The sequence below is a fragment of the Dioscorea cayenensis genome, chromosome 9 (genome assembly GCF_009730915.1).
Source record: "Dioscorea cayenensis subsp. rotundata cultivar TDr96_F1 chromosome 9, TDr96_F1_v2_PseudoChromosome.rev07_lg8_w22 25.fasta, whole genome shotgun sequence".
Taxonomy (NCBI): domain Eukaryota; kingdom Viridiplantae; phylum Streptophyta; class Magnoliopsida; order Dioscoreales; family Dioscoreaceae; genus Dioscorea; species Dioscorea cayenensis.
This window is the reverse complement of record NC_052479.1, coordinates 27,937,276-27,946,421: the sequence shown is the minus strand read 5'-3', so window position 1 is coordinate 27,946,421 and position 9,146 is coordinate 27,937,276. Positions and strand designations below refer to the sequence as shown.

The following is a 9,146-nucleotide window of genomic DNA, read 5'->3' as shown; positions in this document are numbered from 1 at the left end:
AAAGACGTAATCCCTAGAGTTTCATTGCAACTCTATTCGAGTCCCGAGGTTGAGAGGTTATTTAATCTCTCCTCCGGGACATGTATAGAGTTAGGAATAGTTGACCTTAGATTTCGGGCTATGTATTTAAGGATTTCCACGACTCACCATTGCTTTGATTAGGAAAGCATAATAGATGGGTTCTTGCACTTGAAAAATGATTGTCCTAGGTGGAGCATTATCCGAGTACCCCATCTTTATCGATTGCCTTACATCCCTCTTTTACTCGTACTTCTTACTTGTTGTTTTTTTACTTTTTGAGAATTGAATCATTGTTACACTTATCACTACTGATCTTTCACATAGCTAAGAAGTGAATTAAGTGTTTTTATTCCCTATTCCCTCGTGGATTCGAGCACCCGCTCATCCGAGATTATTACTCAACAAACCCGCAGCTATGGGATATACTGCAAGGGATCTTGTCAAGTTTTTTTGGCGTTGTTGCCGAGGAATAGGCGTTTAGAGATACTTTGCACTTTGTTTTCTTAGCTATTTCACCATACATTCTATTTCATATTTTCTTATTCTATTATCGCTCTGATTTCTTTTTCTTTCTTTTTGGGTGCAGCTCCGTGTTATGACCCGAGGGAATCCCTCAATATTGATTGAAGGAGATCCTAAGCTTGAACGTACACTTAGAATAAAAAGGGAAAGAGCCCTGCAAGAATAGTCTAATTTAGCTGATTTGGAAGTGGAAGGATCTGAAAACAAGATAGAACAGAATGAGCAACAACGGACATTATCTGATTATGCTAGACCTTCAATGTTGGGGACACAATCGAGCATCGTGCGTCCCCCGATCACAGCTTAGAACTTTGAGCTGACGTTGGCATTCATCCACATGTTGCAGCAATCCGTACAGTTCAACGGTTTGGCCGATGAGGATCCAAACAGTCATATAGAGAGTTTTCTTGAGGTGTGTGATATGCTGAAGATAAACTTAGTGACGGATGATGCCATCAAGTTGAGACCCTTCCCATTTTCACAAAAGGGGAGAGCGAAGCAGTGGCTACACTCATTACCTAGAGCATAAATTACCACATGGGAGGAGATGGTAGAAACTTTTTTTGCCTGTTATTTTCCTCCCGGAAAATCAGCAACGCTTTGGAATAAGATCTCATTCTTTGTTTAGTTGGAATTGGAGTCTCTATTCGAGACATGGGAAAGGTTCAAGGAACTCCTAAGAAAATGCCGGCAACATGGATTTCCAGAGTGGATGATTGTTCTGACCTTTTACAACGGTTTGAATTCGAGTACAAGGTAACTCTTGGATGCGGCAGCAGTAGGTACTTTATTTAGCAAGACCCCCGATGAGGCCCGTCAATTAATTGAGGAAATGGGGCTAAACAGCTACCAATGGAATGCTAGGGAGAAGAAAAAGGTGGCCAGTCTCCATGAAATCGATACGGTAACTTCATTGGCGGCTCAAGTGGAAAATTTGAGTAAGAAGTTAGATCTTCTAACTTCAAATAGAGTGGCAGCCGTGACTAATTGCCCCGGGTGTGGTGGAGGACATGCTCCCTCCGATTGCCCGATCTCTATCGGTGATGTTTCTTCGGTGGAGAACGCTGATTTTGTAGGTAATGGCATGAGACCTCAAGAAAACCCATATAGCAATACCTACAATTCTGGTTGGAAGAATCATCCCAATTTCTCATGTAGTAATCAGGGTCCACAAAAGGCCATGGGGCCACTGGGTTTCCAACAACAACAACAAGCCCTCAGGTGGAAAACAGAGTCTCAGGTCTGGATACCCGAATGAATGACTTAGAGAAGCACTTGACTAGATTTGTGCAATCTGCAAATGCAAGGTTTGAATTAGTCGAGGCTACACTTCGCAACCACACCGCCTCTTTGCATAACCTTGAAAATCAAGTGGGGCAAATTGCAAAGTCTCTCTTTGAAAAACCACATGGAAGCTTGTCGAACAATATAGAAACCAACCCTAGAGAGCACGTGAAGGCTTCCGAGTGAGAAGTGGTCGTGAGGTTGAAGGTAGGCTTCCGAGTGAGAAGCCAAAAGAACACGCACCCGATGTTATAGAGGTGGAAGAGGAAACAAGCAAAGAGAAAGATGTGGCACCCCCACCTTTCAAGCCAAGAATCCCTTATCCCTCTAGAATGAAAAATGACCAAGGGGATGAACAGTACAAGAAGTTCCTGAGTTTGTTCAAGCAACTCCACATCAATATTCCTTTTGTTGAGGCATTGACCCAAATGCCTAAGTTTACGAAGTTCTTGAAAGACTTGTTGACTAACAAAAGGAAATTGGAGGAAAGTGCTTCAGTGATTTTAGATGCTTCATGCTCGGCGGTATTGCAAACGAACATGCCGAACACCTTCTTTCAAAAGCTAGGCTTGGTGAGCCTAGGCCTACTTGGATGACTTTGCAACTAGCGGACCGAACAGTATGACATCCGAGAGGCATCATTGAAGACGTGCTTGTCAAGGTGGACAAGTACATTTTCCGGTTGACTTTGTAGTGCTAGACGTCAATGAGGATGCGGATATACCTTTGATAGTTTGGAGACCGTTCCTGCGGACTTCCAAGGCATTGATTGACATGGACGGTGGAGAGCTAACTTTGAGGGTTGGAGATGACAAGCTCACATACCGCCTTGCTGAAGCCATGCGGCATTCTCTTGATTTTGATGATACTTTATATTTTCTAGACACTACTGATGAGATTATTGATGAATACATGCAGGAAATGTTCAATCTGGACCCATACAAGGGTTTGTTCTGCTAAGATGAGGATTATGAAGAAGTAATGATTTTTGGTTCGACGGAAGAAGTACCATCTACCCCAGGGATCTTAAAGAAGGTGCTCCGGAAAATGAAGAGTGCTAGGAGATGCCACCGGAAACACTCCAAGTATGTTGGAGACAGATGTGAACCGAAGAAATTGGACGAATCATTGTTAGCTGGTCCGAAGCCCGATAATTCACCTTCTACCCTCAAGGGACTTTGCACATCATGCTTTCAAGCCATCGGTAAGAGGGAAACTTTCATTCATGAACCCCCGTGAGGTAAGACAAGGTACGTCAAGCTTAGTGACGTTAAACAAATGCTTCTTGGGAGGCAACCCAAGTGTTTACTATTTTCTTATCTTCTAGTTTACTTTGTTTGCATGAATAAATTATTAAGTGTTGGTGTCTTGATTTTTATATGCTTATGCTGAGATTTTCTTGTGAACTTTGAATATTCATCGTATGTTTTCATGTGGAATTGGTGAAGTTATGTCGTTTGAGCTTTATTCCATGTTTTTCACTAGTAAAACTCGCATACTAGGGCATGCTCTAAGTGTGTAAACATGTTCAGAAACTTTCTGCAGAGCCCTCGCAAGTTTTTTTCTAAGGTCGACCCCGTGAATCGACTAGCTGAATATCGCACGCCTGCGGGTAATTTACGCAAGGGCATGTGAATTCCTACAGAGTTTGACCGATTATCCCGAGAGCACACAGGGGCGTGAACTCGCCCCTGTGTGCAAGCTTGTGAAACGTACACGGGCGTGGGTAATTTCCACATGGCCGTGTGATACTCTGCAGAGGAGCCCTTTTTATCCCGAGAAGACACAGGGGCGTGTGGGTGCCCTTGTGAGTTGGGCATGTGAATGTCCACGCCCGTGGGGAATTTTCCACGGGCGTGTGGAACACTTAGCGATTTTTCACGGATGTCCAGAGAAACCACAGGGCGTGCGGCTGCGCCTGTGGGAAGGGGCGCACGGGCGTGGGTATTTTCCGCACGCTCGTGGGAGAGTGTTCAGAGACAATGAGGTGTTTCCCGAGAGCGCAGTGGGCAGTGTACGCCCTGCGCTCTCTCGTAATGAGGCACATGGCCGTGGGTAATTTCCGCAAGCCCGTGTGGATGCACAGAATGCCAAGGGGCGCGGTTTCTTTTTAAAGAAGAATAGTTTCTCTCGTTCTTCACGTCTTCCACCACCGAAAACACTCTCACATCATTTCCCGACTTCATAGCGCCAATTTGGTGGGATTTTTTTGCCGTGTTTTCCGCCGGGTTCTTGATTTTCTCTTCCCATATCGCTCGGTAAGCCCTATTTAATATTTTTCTTCGCAAATTCATGCTTTCCATCGATGAATTTAGAGAAAAATGCTTCGTTTATCCAATTAGAAAGATTATTTGTGTTTTAGAATGAAGAAGAGGTAATTTCACGGTGTATTTTTTTGGAGTTTTTATGGCGCGTGCAGTGGGCTTTTCACGCCCACTGCAAGCGTCGTAAAAATTCCACATGACCATGTGGATTTCTGCAGAGTTAGTTTATCAACTTGTTTGATCGATTTCGTTTCAAATTTTGCAGATTATGGCACCTTGTTCGAAGAAGCAAGCTGATAAGAGGCCGCGTGAGTCATCCCCTGAGCCTGAGGACATGAGTTTCGTGATTCCAGAGCATCAGGTTCGCTATGAACGCCTGTCGAGACTCCGGTTCGGACAGACTCGATTCCTGGACACGAGTATACTGAGAGATCTATAGCAGGGAGATGAGCTCACTGATGAGGTCGAGGATCTCGTTTCAGCAGGTGGTTGGAGGTAGTTATTGACGATTAGAGTGTCAGTCATCCGAGAATTTGCACTTGAGGTGCTATCATCATTCGAGTTTGATAGATCTTACGCGAGCTTCGACAGTTTGGACACCATTCAGTTTAGAGCACTTGGACACCATGATAGCTTGAGCATCACTCAGTTTTCAGTTCTACTTGGCTTGTATGAGGAGGCATTCACAGACACTGAGGAGTACACTTAGTTACCGACTAATTACCCTGGAGCCTTGACCCCGTAGAAAGCTTACAGAGTACTATGTGGTCAAGGTCTGTACGAGCCGGGGGTGTCCAAGGCCACGTGCCTTTCGTGACCTGCATACAGATATTTACATGCCATCATGAGTAGGTCGGTGAATGGCCGTGTTGATAGCACTGGTGTTCTGAGCCGGCAGGAGCTTCCATACTTGTACTCGATGGTGCAGCGCGTACCGATTCACTTAGGACACATCATGGCAGAGTACATAAGACATCAGGGGCATTATGCTAGACTGGGAGCGATCTTCTCAGGCCCCTACATTACGAGACTAGTGCTGGGCATGGGTCTCTTGGATTCAATTCGTGGGGCTGAGAAGACGGGTATACCTATCCCCCTAAGTTTAGAGACACTGAGATTAATGGGCATGGTCCGTTGAGTTTGGATAGGGGTTTATACTTTGGTGCTACCAGCTCCAGAGATAGCTGAGGATGAGGGTGATCATGCTGAGGCTTCCCAGCCTGCCCCCGAGCTTCAGCCAGCACCGATGGAGACCGAGGCACCTCTGGCGGCAGAGGATGCACACCCCGTGCGTATGTTTTCACCATCTCGAGCCCATGATTGCTTTTAGAGGCTCGAGAATGCGGTGGGAGTGATACAAGCAGAGGTGGCTGAGGCTCGAGAAGAGATTGCCGAGATTAGGGTTACGCAGGTTACTCATTACACAGAGTTCATGGCATGTTTCGACGTATTACAGTAGATCTTAGAACGAGATGTCGCCTCATCATTTATCTTGCGTCCGAGGACTCCTCAGGCTCCCTGGACACCTCCAGTATCCCCATCACCTATTCTAGCACCACAGGATCCACCATGTGCTTCTCCACCACCAGCAGCAGAAGAGGAGCCGACAGAGCGTGACACCAACATTTGACTTTATTTTTTTTCCGCATTTTTCTTTATTTTGCATTTTTATTTTTAGACTTTGTTCACTCGGAAAAGGATTCTCCTTCCGAGTTTATTTTTCATTTTTGCGCTCGAGTTGTATTCATTGCTTTATCTTTTTATATACTCGAGTGATTTTTTTGTTTTTTTCTTGAGCTTCATTGAACCCCCTCGTATGCGTGCAGATGGTCTTGTCATCTTGGGAATTAAGAGTTAGTCATGGGCACGGCCAAAGTGCTTTGGCACTTGGCCGTATGAGCTGCACAACCCGTCGGAATATTACTCCCAAGGACTTAGCTCCATCAAACATGACACTAGGAGTTAGGGGAGTATTGTTTTGATTGCTTCACCCACATATAATTTGAGTGAGCTTGCATACGTACATTGAGGACAATGTACAACTTAAGTGTGGGGGGGGGGGAGTTTCATAGTGCACACATCCTTTCTATTGTCCTTGATTGATATACCTTCTCACATAGCCAATGGCGGTTCACCTTAGTTACAATGATTGTTGATAAGTGCTTGTGTGATATGAATGCGAAACATTCTTTCCTTATGTTGAGCATTACTTTTCCCGGGTTTCTACATTAATATGTGTGTTTTTATGTTACTTTCGTGCAGGTAGGGTTGTGAGGCCCAGTATCAAGGAAAGAAGCCAATGTGGATGTTAATGCACCGATTTTGGAGGAAATATTGCTAAGGTTCAAACGAGAAGACATAGGTCAGGTGTGAGATGCTAGAGTGTGTGCCAACCTCCTCGTATTTGAGTTAGCACAACCATTTGGAGGGGCACAAGGGCAGTCACACTCAATGATTCTGACTTATGCACATAGAACAAGATCTCCACCAACTTGTCCGTCATTAAAGAAGAAAAGCAATCCACGACGTGAACTTGTGCCCGTTTGCGTCACCTCGATGAAAGTATGGACTCGGTAAGTATTTTAGGCCAGGTACTATAGCAGAACAATGAAGCGAAAGTACTGTAGCAGCACTATTTACAGCCAGCCGAGAAAACAAGAATTCAGGGAATCCGCACGGGCGTGCGAAAATTATACACACCCGTGTGGAAATTCCACATGGCTTGTGACAAACCCACAGGCCCGTGTGGTCGCCCGATTCTAGCCCTATTTAAAGCCGATTCAACCCCGATTTCAGCATTCTTTTCTCTATTTTTTCCCCAACTTGAGAGAAGGTTTTGGCTAGCGTTTAGAGAGGTATTGGCTAAAGTTTTGGAGAGGTTCTACGGCTCCGATATCATCATTCCTTAGGAAGAAAGTTGGTAGGGGAGCTTCCGTCGAGGCGTATCCTATACCGGACAAGGGAATATTTGGACAACGAGTAGAGGACTTTCCACAAGACCATCGACATGACTATCGAGGGGGTTTATCTATGGATTAATTGCTTTTACATTCTATTTCTTTCATTGTACTTAGCCACATGGAGAGCTAAACCCCTAGTGGGAACTTGGGTATTTGTGAAACCTAGGATGTATTTGTTTCATTGAATCTCTTTATTATGCTTTCAATTAACTGATGTTTATTGTGAGTTCCAACCTTGAATGCTTGATTGTATGAAGATTTCCCCTAGAGTGACACTAGAGTTGAGAGTTCTTGTTGGTAACCTTATGAGTGACTGACACACCACGAGCGTTAGACAAAGATAGATTGGAGAGGGTTGAAAGGGTGAGTCGAGAGGTACAGGAGCGTCCCCTTTCCCCTCCGATGTGATAGATTCTACCTCCGTTCCTCGAGTTCTTTGCATCCATAATAGAGTGAATGGTCTAAGAGATGACCCTCCGCTGGGGCTTAGTTGCGCGTGCAACGGAGTGAAGCGTTGAGGTGATCTTAGTATCTAGGGCTTAATTGTGATTAGGGACCTTCCACCTGGACCAAAGGGTTAGGTCTATAATTAGGAAGAGATTTATCACTTGGAATCCCTAGAGCTCATTACAACTCTATGCGAGTGCGAGGTTGGGAGGTTATCTAATCTCTCCTCCGGGACATGTATAGAGTTAAGCATAGTTGACCATAGATTTGGGACTATTTATTTAAGGATTTCCTCGACTCACCATTGCATTGATTAGGAAGCATAATAGACGATTCTTGTACTTGAAACGATTGTCCTAGGCGGAGCATTATCCGAGTACCACATCTTTATCGATTGCATTACCTCACCCTTTACTTGTACTCTCTTACTTGTTATTTTTACTTTTAAGAATTGAATCATTGTCACACTTATCACTAGTGACCTTTCATATAGCTGAGAAGCGGATTAAGGGTTTTTATTCCCTATTCCCTGTGGATTCGATACCCGCTCATCCGGGATTATTACTTCGACAAACCCGTGCACTTGCGGGATATACGCAAGGGGATCTTGTCAAGTTTTTGTCGTTGTTGCCGAGGAATAGGCATTTAGAGATACTTTGCACTTTATTTTCCTAGCTATTTCACCATACATTCTATTTCATATCTTCTTATTCTATTATCGCTCTGATTTCTTTTTCTTTCTTTTTGGGTGCAGCTCCAGGTTATGACCAGAGGGAATCCCTCAATATTGATTTAAGGAGATCTTGAGCTTGAACGTACACTTAGAAGAAAAGGGAAAGAGCCTGTGCAAGAATAGTCTAATTTAGCTGATTTGGAAGTGGAAGGATCTGAAAACAAGACAGAACAAAATGAGCAACAACGGACATTATCTAATTATGCCAGACCTTCAGTGTTGGGGACACAATCGAGCATCGTGCGTCCCCCGATCACAGCTCAGAACTTTGAGCTAAAGTTGGCATTCATCCACATGTTGCAGCAATCCGTACAGTTTAACGGTTTGGCCGATGAGGATCCAAACAGTCATATAGAGAGTTTTTTCGAGGTGTGTGATATGCTGAAGATAAATGGAGTGAAGGATGATGCAATCAAGTTGAGAGCCTTCCCATTTTTCCCAAAGGGGAGAGCGAAGCAGTGGCTACACTCATTACCTAGAGGATCGATTACCACATGGGAGGAAATGGTAGAAGCTTTCCTATTTGAGAAGCTTAGGAATGAGATCTCATCCTTTGTTCAGTTAGAATTTGAGTCTCTATTTGAGACATGGGAAAGGTTTAAGGAACTCCTGAGAAAGTGCCCGCAACACAGATTTCCAGAGTGGATGATTGTTCAGACCTTTTACAACGGTTTGAATCCAAGTAGAAGGCAACTCTTGGATGCGGCAGCAGGAGGTACCTTAGGTAGCAAGACCCCAGATGAGGCCCGTCAATTAATTGAGGAAATGGGGCTGAACGGCTACCAATGGAATGCTAGGGAGAAGAAAAGGGTGGCCGGTCTCCATGAAATAGATGCAGTAACTTCATTGGCGGCTCAAGTGGAAAATTTGAGTAAGAAGTTAGTTCTTCTAACTTCAAATAGAGTGGCGGTCGTG

At 44.5% G+C, this 9,146-nt stretch overlaps 2 non-coding genes across 2 annotated transcripts; both read right to left on the bottom strand.

The window, feature by feature from the left end:
* Positions 1–1,138: 1,138 nt before the first annotated feature.
* LOC120269803 lies at positions 1,139–1,245 on the bottom strand. Its single transcript, XR_005539437.1, has one exon. It is a non-coding gene; the product is annotated as a small nucleolar RNA R71 (small nucleolar RNA).
* Positions 1,246–8,759: 7,514 nt separating this feature from the next.
* Positions 8,760–8,866, bottom strand: LOC120269710. The gene has a single exon (XR_005539350.1). It is a non-coding gene; the product is annotated as a small nucleolar RNA R71 (small nucleolar RNA).
* Between the last annotated feature and the right edge of the window lie 280 nt (positions 8,867–9,146).